Below are 15,484 nucleotides of genomic sequence, written 5' to 3' on the forward strand. Positions count from 1 at the left end.
TGCTTATCAAAAGGTAAACTTTTCTATTAATAGAGCAGTTTAATTTTCACACCATAAGAGTAAAATCTTACAAAATTTTATGCCAATTTAATCAGAAACTTCTTTCTCACACTGGGAGAGATGACAAAAAGATGCAGCTTTCATGTTGGGTGAGAGAGGAAATGATTACCAGGGGCTAGATAATTGTTGTTTCACTAATCAGTGTTGATTTTTATTGCTATTTTGTCTCAAATTATGTTAATAATGAAGTAATGGCCTTGATCCAAGAAATTTTTTTTTTTTTTGAGATGGAGTCTCACTCTGTCGCCCAAGCTGGAGTGCAGTGGCACGATCTCGGTTCACTGCAAACTCCACCTCCCGGGTTCAAGCGATTCTCCTGCCTCAGCCTCCCTAGTAGCTGGGACTACAGGCGCGTGCTACCACGCCCGGATAATTTTCTGTATTTTTAGTAGAGACAGGGTTTCACCATGTTAGCCAAGATGGTCTCAATCTCCCGACCTCGTGAAACACCCGCCTCAGCCTCCCAAAGTGCTGGATTACAGGCGTGAGCTACCATGCCTGGCCCCCAAGAACTTTTTTAAAAATTTATTTTTAAAATTAGCCAAAATATTATCCAAAAGGCAGAAAAATTTAAGTCATAATTTGTATTTTAAATTAAAATACTTTTAGAAATAAAAAAGAAAAAAGATATAAAAACAAATGAAAGAGAGGGAAGGAAGTAGGTTACTCACAATAGGTAAGATAATCAACCTAAGTGTCCATCAACAGGTGAATGGATGAAGAAAATTTCATGTATTTACACAACGGACTGCTATTCAGCCCTTAAAAATAAAGAAATCTTGTTATCTGCAACAACATTGATGAATCTGGAGGACATTAGGCTAAGTAAAAAGAGCCGGCACGAAGAAAAAAGGAAAACAAAAACATACCACATGATCTCGTTTCTTTTTTTTTTTCTCAAAGAAGTTTCAATTTTATTTATTTAGCTTTCTGACTCTGTACTTGTGCCTTCAACACTTTCACGACGATTTTCTGCTCCTCGATAAGGAAAGCACGCTTGATCCTGCCACGAACACATTTAGCACACATGGAACCACCATAGGCCCTGCTGACATGTTTCTTTCTTTTTGACAATTTCATAAGAGCTTTAGGTCTTACAGCACGAACCCCTCGAAGTCTGCCTGGGCACACGCCACAAGCAGATGTTGGTGCTTTCCCAACCTTCTTGGTATAAAGGTAAACATTTCTATTACCAGGGGTTCAGGACAGCCTAGTTTTGTTAGACGCTGTATTGTAGGAAAGCCTACGTCGGTAGTATGTCAAACACTGGACCATTCTGAGTGCCTGCAGACAACGTCACCGGAAGAGACACATGATCTTATTTCTCTGTAAAGTAGAAAAAAATTCTAATTCGGCCAGGCGCAGTGGCTCACCTGTAATCCCAGCACTTTGGGAGGCTGAGGTGGGTGGATCGCCTGAGGTCAGGAGTTCAAGAACAGTCACGCCAACATGGTGAAAATCCATCTCTACTAAAAATACAAAAATTAGCTGGGCGGGGTGGTGGGCGCCTGTAGTTCCAGCTACTTGGGAGGCTGAGGCAAGAGAATCCCTTGAACCAGGGAGGCGGAGGTTGTGGTGAGCTGAGATCGCTCAATTGCACTCCAGCCTGGGCAACAGAGCCAAACTCCGTCCCCCCGCCCCGCCCCCCTGCAAAAAAAGGCCGGGCATGGTGGCTCACGACTGTAATCCCAGCACTTTGGGAAGCCAAGGCGGGCAGATCACCTGAGGTTGGGGGTTCGAGACAAGCCTGACCAACATGGAGAAACCCCATCTCTTCTAAAAATACAAAATTAGCCAGGCGTGGTCATGCATGACTGTAATCCCAGCTACTCACTCGGGAGGCTGAGGCAGGAGAATAGCTTGCATCCAGGAGGCGGAGGTTGCCGTGAGCTGAGATCACCCCATTGCACTCCAGCCTGGGTGACCAGAGCAAAACTCCGTCTTGAAAAAAAAATAAAAAAATTAACTCATAGAAACAGAGAATAGAATGATGATTGGCTGTCGGTGGAGATATTGGTCAAAGGTAATGGGTCTTTCCTATATCTCTTACTTTAATAAATAAGTTATTCTTTTCTCAGTTTTGGTTCACCAGGGAATTGTGTCATATCCTGAAGCATCAAAACAGGAGGAATAATATATTCATTAAAGCAATGCAAGTTGTATACTAAAATTTCAGAGGCTTAGGAAAATAATATATTTTATGGTCACATAATTTTTTTCTCATTAAGAAGACTTCTATGTGATCTTTCAGGGATCATATCTTCTTTCATCTTCTTTCTGCGTCCTTCTCTTTCTTCAGCCAATGGATGAAAAAATAGATGCAGAGAAGACACATTTGGTTCTTATTCACACTTCACTTCCACTCACTATTAGTCAGTGTGGACAGGGCTGAGAATAGCAGTTTCCTGGCAGGACAGCCACTTCTCAGCAATAAACAACACACTGAAAGAAAAGCATATATCTTTCATCAAAAGCTAATGGATTTTAAGCAAAATAAGCATATGCATCAATAATAAAATGCTTGTGGTAAAATAAAGATGAATTTTATTGATTTCTATTGAGTTCCAGTAATATTTGACCAAAAGCTAGCAAATATACAGCAAAAAAAGTAATATTATTTGAAATAAGAATATTGTGAATTAAGTTATCCTGTCAACAGAAGTAAAAATATTATGGCATCATACTAATAATTTCATCTATAGTTGTACAACATCAAATGCTTTTTATTAAAAACTGTATTTTATATAAATATTCCATTTATATCACCCTCGTTCACTATTTCAATGCCGTCTCCACTTTATATCCGTGGAAACAGGCCAGCATGTGGTGCCATTGCTATGTTAATGACGATGATGAAGAGCACTTGTTTGGGTGGTTCTCTCATGCCAAACACTGTTATTTGGCTCAAAGTACTGGTTTTCTGTTTTTCTCTACATTTACGAATAAAATAAAATTCTTAGCTAAAAAGACTCTATCTCATTGAAATATGTTTTATGAAATTTGGTTGACATTTAAGTGCCAATGATTTACCTGGAATATTGAAATTTTTATGAATCCAAATTGAGTACTATAAGCAATCTTTTACTAAAAGCCTTTGTGAGTCAGAATAAGATGTTTTTGTTTTTTTTTTTTTCTGAGGTGGTGTCTGGCTCTGTCGCCAGGCTGGAGTGTAGTGACGCAATCTCGGCTCACTGCAAACTCTGCTTCCCAGGTTCAAGTGATTCTCCTGCCTCAGCCTCCCAAGTAGCTGGGACTACAGGCAAGCACCACCATGCCTAGCTAATTTTTCTATTTTTAGTAGAGACGGGGTTTCACCTTGTTGGCCAGGATGGTCTCTATCTCTTGACGTCATGATCTGCCTGCCTAGGCCTCCCAAAGTGCTGGGATCACTGCAAGCTCCGCCTCCTGGGTTCACGCCATTCTCCTGCCTCAGCCTCCCGAGTAGCTGGGACTACAGGCATGCGCCATCACGCCCGGCTAACTTTTGTATTTTTTTTTTAGTAGAGACTGGGTTTCACCATGTTCGCCAGGATGGTCTCTATCTCTTGACCTCGTGATCAGCCCACCTTGGCCTCCCAAAGTGCTGGGATTACAAGCGTGAGCCATCGCGCCTGGCTCAAATGTTTTTTCTAATTGTTACTTTTATCATGTTAATCTAAGAGAAACTATATGCATACTGATTATGCATTCAAGACATATTAATATTAAAGATCTGCCCACCTAGGCCTCCCAAAGTGCTAGGATTACAGGCGTGAACCACTGCGCCTGACCGGTCATGAAGTCTTTATAATATCAAAGAAATGTGTTAATCATGTTCCTAGTAATTACTTTGAACACAGCATTATCAGTTCCCAGTATTCACCCTGAGTCACTCAGGGGAAATTGTATTAATTAATATTAAAGTGTTTGAAGTTTAATATTATATGACAGCATAGAATCCTCTAAAATGAGTTCATTATTAATAAATTCATTATGTTTTCGAGGTTTTTCAATTGTGAAAACAAATAAGATATGCTTTCTCATGATAAGCTCAATTCTAGGAAGTTACCCACTGGTCTCCATGTTATTTTTGTAATGGGTAGTGTAACACTGGGCCACCAGAATGGTGCAGATATGCTGATTTAATGAGAATAAAAATGAGTTCAGCCTCCTTGGCTGACTATTGCTATCCCAGAGGCTGATCATTCACTACGAATTAGCAAATGCAGCTCCAACATGCCAGTGAGCCCTTTCAGCCAGGTTGCCCTTTTCCTCCCATTGATTTGCTCATGTTGTGGTCTCCTCTCTTTATCTTAAGCTATCCCAGATGAGAGGTGATTATTTCTTGAATGAAGGATATCCCCTTTTTATCTCTATCATAAGATCCTCCCTTCCTCCCTACCGGAAGCAACATGTGGGAGGCAGGAATGATGATAATATACAAATATATTTTCTTCCATGTGGTCACCATAAGCAGTTTACATGTTCCACCTAGAAGTCACTCACTTCCAGGCCAGCAGGGGGGTTTTTCTACGATGCGTCTCTTTCTCATAAAAGCACCTCTGATTAAGTTTAACCCAATCAGGATAATCTTCCTTTTGATGAACAGAACATATTAGCAGCCTAATTTCATGAGTGATTTTCCACCACAGTAAGTCACGTTTTTTTTTACACGCCAAAGGAGAGGATTACACAGCAGGTGTGCAACAGATTGGGAATCCTGGCGATCATCTTAGAATTTTGCCTACCCACCTGAATAGACTATTAAAGTAGTCTTGTAATTTCTTTTGTTATCTAAGTAAACAAAGATATCATTTGCAAATAATAATTAACAACCTTCCCATTTTATTACAAATATTAACATCTTTTTTCTGGCTTATTTCTTTTTCATGTACCATTTTATACATTTACACACATATATAACAATGAAAATGTATTCAATTATTCAATGTGCTAAATTTTATTAAAAGTGATTGTTAGGCTGGGTGCAGTGGCTCACGCCTGTAATGCCAGCACTTTGGGAGGTCAAGGTGGGTGGATCATCTGAGGTCAGGAGTTCAAGACCAGCCTGGCCAAAATGGGGAAACCATGTTTCTACTAAAAAATAGAAAAATTAGCTGGGCGTGGTGGCGGGCACCTGTAGTCCCAGCTACTTGGGATGTTGAGGCAGGAGAATCACTTGAACCTGGGAGGCAGAGGTTGCAGTGAGCCGAGATCATACCACTGCACTCCAGCCTGTGTGACAGAGTGAGTCTCAAAAAAAAAAAAAAAGTATAAATACACAATGGAATACTATTCAGCCATAAAAAGGGATAAATCCAGCCCTTTAAAACAATATAGATAAATTTGGAAGACATTATGCTAGCTGAAATAAGACTGACACAAAAAGACAAATACTGCATGATCTCATTTACATCTAGAATTTAATAAATTCTAACTCAAAAAAGTAGAAAGTGGAATAATGGTTACTGGAAGCTGGGTGTGGTGGGAAGGAAATAGGAAGTTGTTGATCAAAGGGTACAAGGTTTTAAATAGAAAGGATAAGTAGATTTCCAGATCTATTGCACAGCAGGATGATGACAGTAAACTATACCTTTCTTTCTTTTTCTTTCTTTTCTTTCTCTCTCTTTCTTCCCTTTCTTTCTTTCTCTTTCTTCCTTTCTTTCTCTTTCTTTTCTTTCTTTCTTTCTTTCTTTCTTTCTTTCTTTCTTTCTTTCTTTCTTTCTTTCTTTCTTTCTTTCTTTCTTTCTCTTTTCTTTCCCTCCCCCTTCCTTCCTTCCTTCCTTTTCTTTCTTTCTTTTTCTTTTTTTTTTGATGGAGTTTCGCTCTTGTTGCCCAGGTTGGAGTGCAATGGCACGATCTCGGCTCACCGTAACCTCCACCTCCTGGGTTCAATCGATTCTCCTGCTGTACCTTCCCGAGTAGCTGGAATTACAGGTATGCGTCACCATGCCTGGCTAATTTTGTATATTTAGTAGAGATGGGGTTTCTCCATGTTGGTCAGGCTGAGTCTTGAACTCCCAACCTCAGGTGATCCGCCTGCCCCCTTCAGCCTCTCCAAGTGCTGGGATTACAGGCATGAGCCACGGCGCCTGGTCAAGCACTGTATTTCAAAATAACTAAATTTCAAATGTATCACCACAAAAAAAGATTGGTAAGCAAGTTGACATGTTATTAAACTCGAATTATATTATATATATGCATATATTGAAACATCACATTTTATCCCATAAATTATACAACTCTGATTTGCCAATCAAAAATACTATTAATATTGGGTTTTTTTAAATGAGAGAAACTTTAAGAAATTGCAGCAGAGAAAAAAGTGTTCGTTCATCTTAAAATTTCAGAAAACATACACATATTTTATTTCAATGGCTTGCTCAGTTAGTGATGTAAGTTAGTAAACTTTTAAAACTATGAATAGTCTGAACCAACACTCAAATAAAGTATGTTGATTTTTAATGTTCAAAATAATATAATACCTTAAAAGACAGACTCTAAACAACTGTTTGGAGTAAAACCTCTCTAAATTTGTAAATAAATAATTTTTTTCACTTGTTAGAGAAAAAAAGTTATTTAAATATATATATTTTAAATACATTTAGGCTGGGTGCAGTGGCTCACATCTGTAATCGCAGCACTTTGGGAAGCCGAGGTGGGTGGATAGCCTGAGGTCAGGAGTTTGAGACCAGCCTGGCTAACATGGTGAAACGCCGTCTCTACTAAAAATATAAAAATTAGCCAGGTGTGTTGGCGGGCGCCTGTAATCCCAGCTACTCGGGAGGCAGAGGCAGGAGAATTGCTTGAAACTGGAAGGTGGAGGTTGCAGTGTGTCAAGATCACACCACTGCACTCCAGCCTGGGTGACAGGGCAAGACTCTGTCTCTAAATAAATAAATGAATAAATAAATAAATAAATTTAACCAAATAAACATAAATCACAAGTTTATTAAACAAGTAATGGAGCAATTTGCTTCATTCTCTAATTATAAAACTGACACTGAGCATTTAAGTGGTTGTATATCTAGTGTTTGCTGTATGTGAATATATGGGAATTTGCCAAGGATAGTGTTAGAAACATTCAACTACTATTATAGCCCCAGATGGAAGAATTAGAATGAACATGGGTTACAAGCCAGTGGTACGGCCATCTTGTTTTCAGGCTTAACATTTGTCATAATCTAACAGAATCAACAAATAAGAGCTAATAAATTTCCTGTACACTAGCTATGTGCTGGGCATTTTTATGGCTCCTTTATTTGCAATAACTGCTTTAATTTTACCAAAACCCTAGGATTTAGGCACTATTATCCTCACCACACAGCTGAAGAGTCATGCACAGAGAGGCAAGAAACTGTGTTTAGGTCATACAACCGGTAAGTGGCTGAACTGGGATGCAATCAGGAACAACCAAACACTGAGTTTCAATTTTAACCATTATGCTCAACCCCATCTCAACCAATGTTTGTTTTTATTCTTGACCTAATATTTTGGCTTTAAATATTAAATTTAATAGAAATACATAGGAATTTAAAAACCACTTCTTTTTACCCATAGATAGTATTTACAAATCGATTTTTGGTTTAAAATATTAATTACTGGCCAGTCACAGTGGCTCACACCTGTAATCCCAGCATTTTGGGAGGCAGAGGCAGACAGATCACTTGAGGTCAGGAGTTTGAGACCAGCCTGGCCAACATGGTAAAACCCCATCTACTAAAAATACAAAAAATTAGCTGGGCGTGGTGGCGGGTGCCTGTAATCCCAGCTACCCAGGAGGCGGAGGCAGGAGAATTGCTTGAGTCCGGGAGGTGGAGACTGCACTGAGCTGAGATACCACCACTGCACTCCAGCCTGGGAAACAAAGCGAGACTCCATTTAAAAAAAAAAAAAAGAAAGAAAGAAAGAAAAAAAAAGTACTCTTTGCTAAGCTTAACACACTTTGGTAAATAGATACTAACAATGGTTTTCCTCTCATGATTTCTAGGAGCCACCAATTTTACTTTTGAAATATATTGAATTTTTATATTAAAAGCAAGAATGAGCCTATTATTATATAATTTGTGGTATCCATGTACATTATTATATATTGAGTGATCTACAGTTTCTGAAAGTTTCAGAAAGAGTATAACTTTTTTGATTGAATAATTTAAGAATATTGTCTTCTCAGTGAATAAAATAGGTTGAAATTACTGATTAGTCACTTATAATGTGGCATTAAATGTTATTTAATAAATACGTGAAGCTTTTTAAATTCATTTTAACAACTTACTTCTATTGCTATTTCACTTTTATTAGAAAGAAATATTAACTTTACATTACTTACAGGCCTATGAATTTTACTCAAATCTAAACATAGTGCTAATTTTAGGAGATCTGTATGACTAGGATTACGGAAAGCATTTCCTTTATTTACACGTAGAAAATAAATAACTGCTTTCCAGTAAACACAAAGAAGCAAATTTGATTCACAATTAAAAGCTATTAAAATATTAATACTATCATCCAGATGAAACTTTTAGGTATCTGCATTTTTAAGTTGTTTAACATATAACAATGCAGAAGCTAGTTTTTATGAAATGTAAATAACTAACAATATAAAGTTATCAATTTTTTCAGTTTTGAAATACTGTCATTATTTCCAGTTGACATAACATTAAATTTCAGAGCTGGGGCTGTTGAAACTAGAAAGTCATGGTTGACTCTGCTTTACCTGCTGCCTTCTTATTTCATAGAAACACAGCAGCCCAAAGATCAGAAATATTACACCTTTATTGTAAACACAGCAGTAGCTTTCTAGGTAGAATATATATGTGTGAGCATGTTAACTTGAAATTCACGGCTTCTTTTATTGAAGTACAGACTTCTATATGAAAAATAATGAGCTGGGCACAGTGGCTCATGCCTGTAATCCCAGCAATTTGGGAAGCCGAGGCAGGTGGAGAACCTGAAGTCAGGAGTTTGAGACCAGCCTGAACAACATGGTGAAACCCCGTTTCTACTGAAAATACAAAAATTAGCCAGGTGTGGGGGTGACCACCTGTAATCCTAGCTACTTGGGAGGCTGATGCAGGAGAATTGCTTGAACCCAGGAGGTGGAGGTCGCAGTGAGCTGAGATCATGTCATTGCACTCCAACCTGAGTGACAAGAGTGAAATTCCATCACATAAAAAGAAAAAAGAAAAAGAATGAAGCAAATATAGAATCAAAAAAAAATTCTAAAAATTCCTTCTGACCCATTATTGTTTTTTCCTGAGAATGATTGTGATGGAATGGTTGCAGCAGTGTGGTTTTAACACACAATCTCTGTTTCATCATTCTTCAGCTATGGTCATAAGACTTCTATGCTTTTTTTAAGAAAAATATTTTCTCTTGTTAACTCAGTAATTTAGCATGATCTTCACAGCCTCATATTTTCAAAAATGGTTCATTCTTTAAAAAAAGAAAAGTGATTTAATCACCTGCCACTTTTCCTCGAAAAGAGTAACAAATTATATAGTCCAGTGTATAATTAATACATAAAAAATACAGATATAGAGTCATCTTTTTTTAAAATTATACTTCAAGTTCTATGGTACGTGTGCACAACGTGCATGTTTGTTACATATGTGTACATGTGCCATCTTGGTGTGCTGCACCCATTAACTCGTCATTTACATTAGCTATATCACCTAATGCTATCCCTCCCGCTTCCCCATACCCCACAACAGGCCCCAGTGTGTGATGTTCCCCACTCTGTGTCCAAGTGTTCTCATTGTTCAATTCCCACCTATGAGTGAGAACACGTGGTGCTTGGTTTTCCGTCCTTGTGATAGTTTGCTCAGAATGATGGTTTCCAGCTTCATCCATGTCCCTACAATGGACATGACCTCATCCTTTTTTTATGGCTGCATCGTATTCCATGGTGCATATGTGCCACATTTTCTTAATTCAGTCTATCATTGATGGACATTTGGATTGGTTCCAACTCTTTGCTATTGTGAATAGTGCTGCAATAAACATACTTGTGCATGTGTCTTTATAGCAGCATGATTTATAATCCTTTGGGTATATACCCAGTAATGGGATTGCTGGGTCAAATGGTAGTTCTAGTTCTAGGTCCCTGAGGAATCGCCACACTGTCATCCGCAATGGTTGAACTAGTTTGCAGTCCCACCAATAGTGAAAAGTGTCCCTATTTCTCCACATCCTCTCCAGCACCTGTTGTTTCCTGACCTTATCATCATTATCATTATTATTATTATTATACTTTAAGTTTTATGGTACATGTGCACAACATGCAGGTTTGTTACATATGTATACATGTGCCATGTCAGCGTGCTGCACCAGTTAACTCATCATTTACATTAGGTATATCTCCTAATGCTATCCCTTCCCCCTGCTGTCACCCCACGACAGGCTCCAGCGTGTGATGTTCCCCACCCTGTGTCCAAGTGTTCTCATTGTTCAATTCCCACCTATGAGTGAGAACATGTGGTGTTTGGTTTTCTGTCCTTCTGACAGTTTGCTCACAATGATGGTTTCCAGCTTCATACATGTCCCTATAAAGGACATGAACTCGTCCTTTTTTATGGCTGCATAGTATTCCATGGTGTATATGTGCCACATTTTCTTAATCCAGTCTATCATTGATGGACATTTGGATTGGTTCCAAGTCTTTGCTGTTGTGAATAGTGCCGCAATAAACATATGTGTGCATGTGTCTTTATACCAGCATGATTTATAATCCTTTGGGCATATACCCAGTAATGGGATGGCTGGGTCAAATGGTAGTTCTAGTTCTAGATCCTTCAGGAATCACCACACTGTCTTCCACAATAGTTGAACTGGTTTACACTCCCACCAACAGTGAAAAGTGTTCCTAATTCTCCACATCCTCTCCAGCACATTGTTTCCTGACATTATTATTATTTTAAATTCTATGGTACATGTGCACAACGTGCAGGTTTGTTACATATGTATACATATGCTATGTTGGCATGCTGCACCCATTAACTCATCATTTACATTAGATATATCTCCTAATGCTATCCCTCCACACTCCCCCGACCCCGCGACAGGCCATGGTGTGTGATGTTCCCCATCCTGTGTCCAAGTGTTCACATTGTTCAATTCCCACCTATGAGTGAGAACATGCAGTGTTTGGTTTGCTGTCCTTGCGACAGTTTGCACAGAATGATGGTTTCCAGCTTCATCCCCGTCCCTACAAAGGACATGAACTCATCCTCTTTTATGGCTGCAGAGTATTCCATGGTGTATATGTGCCACATTTTCTTAATCCAGTCTATCATTGATGGACATTTGGGTTGGTTCCAAGTCTTTGCTATTGTGAATAGTGCCACAATAAACATATGTGTGCATGTGTCTTTATACCAGCATGATTTATAATCCTTTGGGTATATACCCAGTAATGGGATGGCTGGGTCAAATGGTAATTGAGGAATCGCCACACTGTCTTCTGCAATGGTTGGACTAGTTTATACTCCCACCAACAGTGTAAAAGTGTTCCTATTTCTCCACATCCTCTCCAGCACCTGTTGTTTCCTGACTTTTTAATGATTGCCATTCTAAGTGGTGTGAGATGGTATCTCATTGTGGTTTTGATTTGCATTTCTCTGATGGCCAGTGATGATGAGAATTTTTTCATGTGTCTGTTGGCTGCATAAATGTCTTCTTTTGAAAAGTGTCTGTTCATATCCTTCACCCACTTTTTGATCGGGTTGTTTGATTTTTTCTTGTAAATTTAAGTTCTTTGTAGATTCTGGATATTAACCCTTTGTCAGATGGGTAGATTGTAAAAATTTTCTCCCATTCTGTAGGTTGCCTGTTAACTCTGATGGTGTTTTCTTTTGCTGTGCAGAAGCTCTTTAGTTTAATTAGATCCCATTTGTCAATTCTGGCTTTTGTTGTCATTGCGTTTGATGTTTTAGTCATGAAGTCCTTGCCCATGCCTATGTCCTGAAGGGTATTACCTAGGTTTTCCTCTAGGGTTTTTATGGTTTTAGGTCTAACATTTAAGTCTTTAATCCATCTTGAATTAATTTTTGTATAAGGTGTAAGGAAGGGATCCAGTTTCAGCTTTCTACATATGGCTAGCCAGTTGTCCCAGCACCATTTATTAAATAGGGAATCCTTTCCCCATTTCTTGTTTTCATCAGGTTTGTCAAAGATCAGATGCTTGTAGATGTGTGGTATTATTTCTGAGGGCTCTGTTCTGTTCCATTGGTCTATATCTCTGTTTTGGTACTAGTACCAGGCTGTTTTGGTTACTGTAGACTTGTAGTATAGTTTGAAGTCAGGTAGCGTGATGCCTCCAGCTTTGTTCTTTTGGCTTAGGATTGTCTTGGCAATGCGGGCTCTTTTTTGGTTCCATATGAACTTTAGTTTTTTCCAATTCTGTGAAGAAAGTCATTGGTAGCTTGATGGGGATGGCATTGAATCTATAAATTACCTTGGGCAGTATGGCCATTTTCATGATATTGATTCTTCCCATCCATGAGCATGGAATGTTCTTCCATTTGTTTGTGTCCTCTTTTATTTTGTTGAGCAGTGGTTTGTAGTTTTCCTTGAAGAGGTCCTTCACATCTCTTGTAAGTTGGATTCCTAGGTATTTTATTCCCTTTGATGCAATTGTGAATGAGATTTCACTCATGATTTGGCTGTTTGTCTGTTATTGGTGTATAGGAATGCATGTGATTTTTGCACATTGATTTTGTATCCTGAGACTTTGCTGAAGTTGCTTATCAGCTTAAGGAGATTTTGGGCTGAGATGATGGGGTTTTCTAAATATACAATCATGTCATCTGCAAACAGGGACAATTTGACTTCCTCGTTTCCTATTTGAATACACATTATTTCTTTCTCTTGCCTGATTGCCCAGGCCAGAACTTCCAACACTGTGTTGAATAGGAGTGGTGAGAGAGGGCATCCCTGTCTTGTGCCAGTTTTCAAAGGGAATGCTTCCAGTTTTTGCCCATTCAGTATGATATTGGCTGTGGGTCTGTCATAAATAGCTCTTATTATTTTGAGATACGTCTCATCAATAGCTAGTTGATTGAGAGTTTTTAGCATGAAGGGCTGTTGAATTTTGTCAAAAGTCTTTTCTGCATGTATTGAGATAATCATGTGGTTTCTGTCTTTGGTTCTGTTTATATGATGGATTACATTTATTGATTTATGTATGATGAACCAGCCTTGCATCCCAGGGATGAAACTAACTTGATCATTGTGGATAAGCTTTTTGATGTGCTGCTGGATTCATTTAGCCAGTATTTTATTTAGGACTTTTGCATCGATGTTCATCAGGGATATTGGTCTAAATTCTTTTTTTGCTGTGTCTTTGCCAGGATTTGGTATCAGAATGATGCTGGCCTCATAAAATTAGTTAGGGAGGATTCCCTCTTTTTCTATTGATTGGAACAGTTTCGGAAGGAATGGTACTAGCTCCTCTTTGTACCTCTGGTAGAATTCGGCTGTGAATCCCTCTGGTCCTGGACTTTTTTTGGTTGGTAGGCTATTAATTATTGCCTCAGTTTCAGAGCCAGTTATTGGTCTATTCAGGGATTCAACTTCTTCCTGGTTTAGTCTTGGGAGGGTGCATGTGTCCAGGAATTTATCTATTTCTTCTAGATTTTCTAGTTTATTTGTGTAGAGGTGTTCATAGTATTCTCTGATGTTAGTTTGTATTTCTGTGGGATCTGTGGTGATATCCCCTTTATCATCTTTTATTGGGTCTACTCTCTTTTCTTCTTTATTAGTCTTGCTAGCAGTCTATCAATTTTGTTGGATCTTTTCAAAAAACCAGCTCCTGGATTCGCTGATTTTTTTGAAGGGTTTTTTATGTCTCTATCTCCTTTAATTCTGCTCTGATCTTAGTTCTTTCTTGATTTCTGCTAACTTTTGAATGTGTTTGCTCTTGCTTCTCTAGTTGTTTTTTGTTTTTTTTTTTTGAGACGGAGTCTTGCGTGTCGCCAAGGTTGGAGTGCAGTGGCATGATCTCAGCTCACTGCAAGTTCCGCCTCCCAGGTTCACACCACTCTCCTCCCTCAGCCTCCTGAGTAGCTGGGACTACAGGTGCCTGCCACCGCGTGTGGCTAATTTTCTTTTTGTATTTTTACTAGAGACGGGGTTTCACCGTGTTAGCCAGGATGGTCTTGATCTCCTGACCTTGTGATCTGCCCGCCTTGGCCTCCCTGACCACTGCCCAGTACCTCTATTAATTGTGATTTTAAGGTGTCAATTTTAGATTTTCTGCTTCTTTGTGTTATTTGTTAATTTTAGGTGGAGTCTCGCTCTGTTGCCCAGGCTGGAGTGCAGTGGCGCAATCTCGGCTCACTGCAAGCTCCGCCTCCCGGATTCGCGCCATTCTCCTGCCTCAGCCTCTCTGAGTAGCTGGGACTACAGGCGCCCGCCACCACGCCCGGCTAATTTTTTGTATTTTTAGTAGGGACGGGGTTTCACCGTGGTCTCGATCTCCTGACCTCGTGATCCGCCCACCTCGGCCTCCCAAAGTGCTGGGATTACAAGCATGAGCCACCACGCCCGGCATCTGCCTTCATTTTGTTATGTATCCAGTAGTCATTCAGGAGCAGGTTGTTCAGTTTCCATGTAGTTGAGCGGTTTTGAGTGAGTTTCTTAATCCTGAGTTCTAGTTTGATTGCACTGTGGTCTGAGAGAGTTTGTTATAATTTCTGTTCTTTTACATTTGCTGAGGAGTGCTTTACCTCCAACTATGTGGTCAATTTTGGAATAAGTGCGATGTAGTGTTGAGAAGTATATTCTGTTGATTTGGGGTGGAGAGTTCTGTAGATGTCTATTAGATATGCTTGGTGGAGAGCTGAGTTCAATTCCTGGATATCCTTGTTAACTTTCTGTCTCATTGATCTGTCTAATGTCAACAGAGGGGTGTTAAAGTCTCCCATTATTATTGTGTGGGAGTCTAAGTCTCTTTGTAGGTCTCTAAGGACTTGCTTTATGAATATGGGTGCTCCTGTACTGGGTGCATATACATTTAGGATAGTTAGCTCTTCTAATTGCATTGATCTCTTTACCATTATATAATGGCCTTCTTTGTCTCTATTGATCTTTGTTGGTTTAAAGTCTGTTTCATCAGAGACTAGCATTGCAACCCCTGCTTTTTTTGTTTGTTTTCCATTTGTTTGGTAGATCTTCCTCCATCCCTTTATTTTGAGCCTATGTGTGTCTCTGCAGGTGACATGAGTCTCCTGAATACAGCACACTGATGGGTCTTGACTCTTTATCCAATTTGTCAGTCTGTGTCTTTTAATTGGAGCATTTATCCCATTTACATTTAAGGTTAATCTTGTAATTTGATCCTGTCATTATGATGTTAGCTGGTTATTTTGCTCGTTAGTTGATGCAGTTTCTGCCTAGCATTGATGGTCTTTACAATTTGGCATGTTTTTGTAGTGGCTGATACCGG

General features: G+C 39.1%; 1 protein-coding gene and 1 pseudogene across 1 annotated transcript in view; one reads left to right on the forward strand and one right to left on the reverse strand.

The window, feature by feature from the left end:
- The window catches only part of LOC116478760 (zinc finger protein 99-like), a 277,198-nt gene that overhangs the window by 232,002 nt on the left and 29,712 nt on the right, over positions 1–15,484 (forward strand).
- LOC116478793 (large ribosomal subunit protein eL34-like) lies at positions 979–1,335 on the reverse strand (annotated as a pseudogene).

Source organism: Hylobates moloch, unplaced genomic scaffold (assembly GCF_009828535.3).
Source record: "Hylobates moloch isolate HMO894 unplaced genomic scaffold, HMol_V3 SCAFFOLD_12, whole genome shotgun sequence".
NCBI lineage: Eukaryota > Metazoa > Chordata > Mammalia > Primates > Hylobatidae > Hylobates > Hylobates moloch.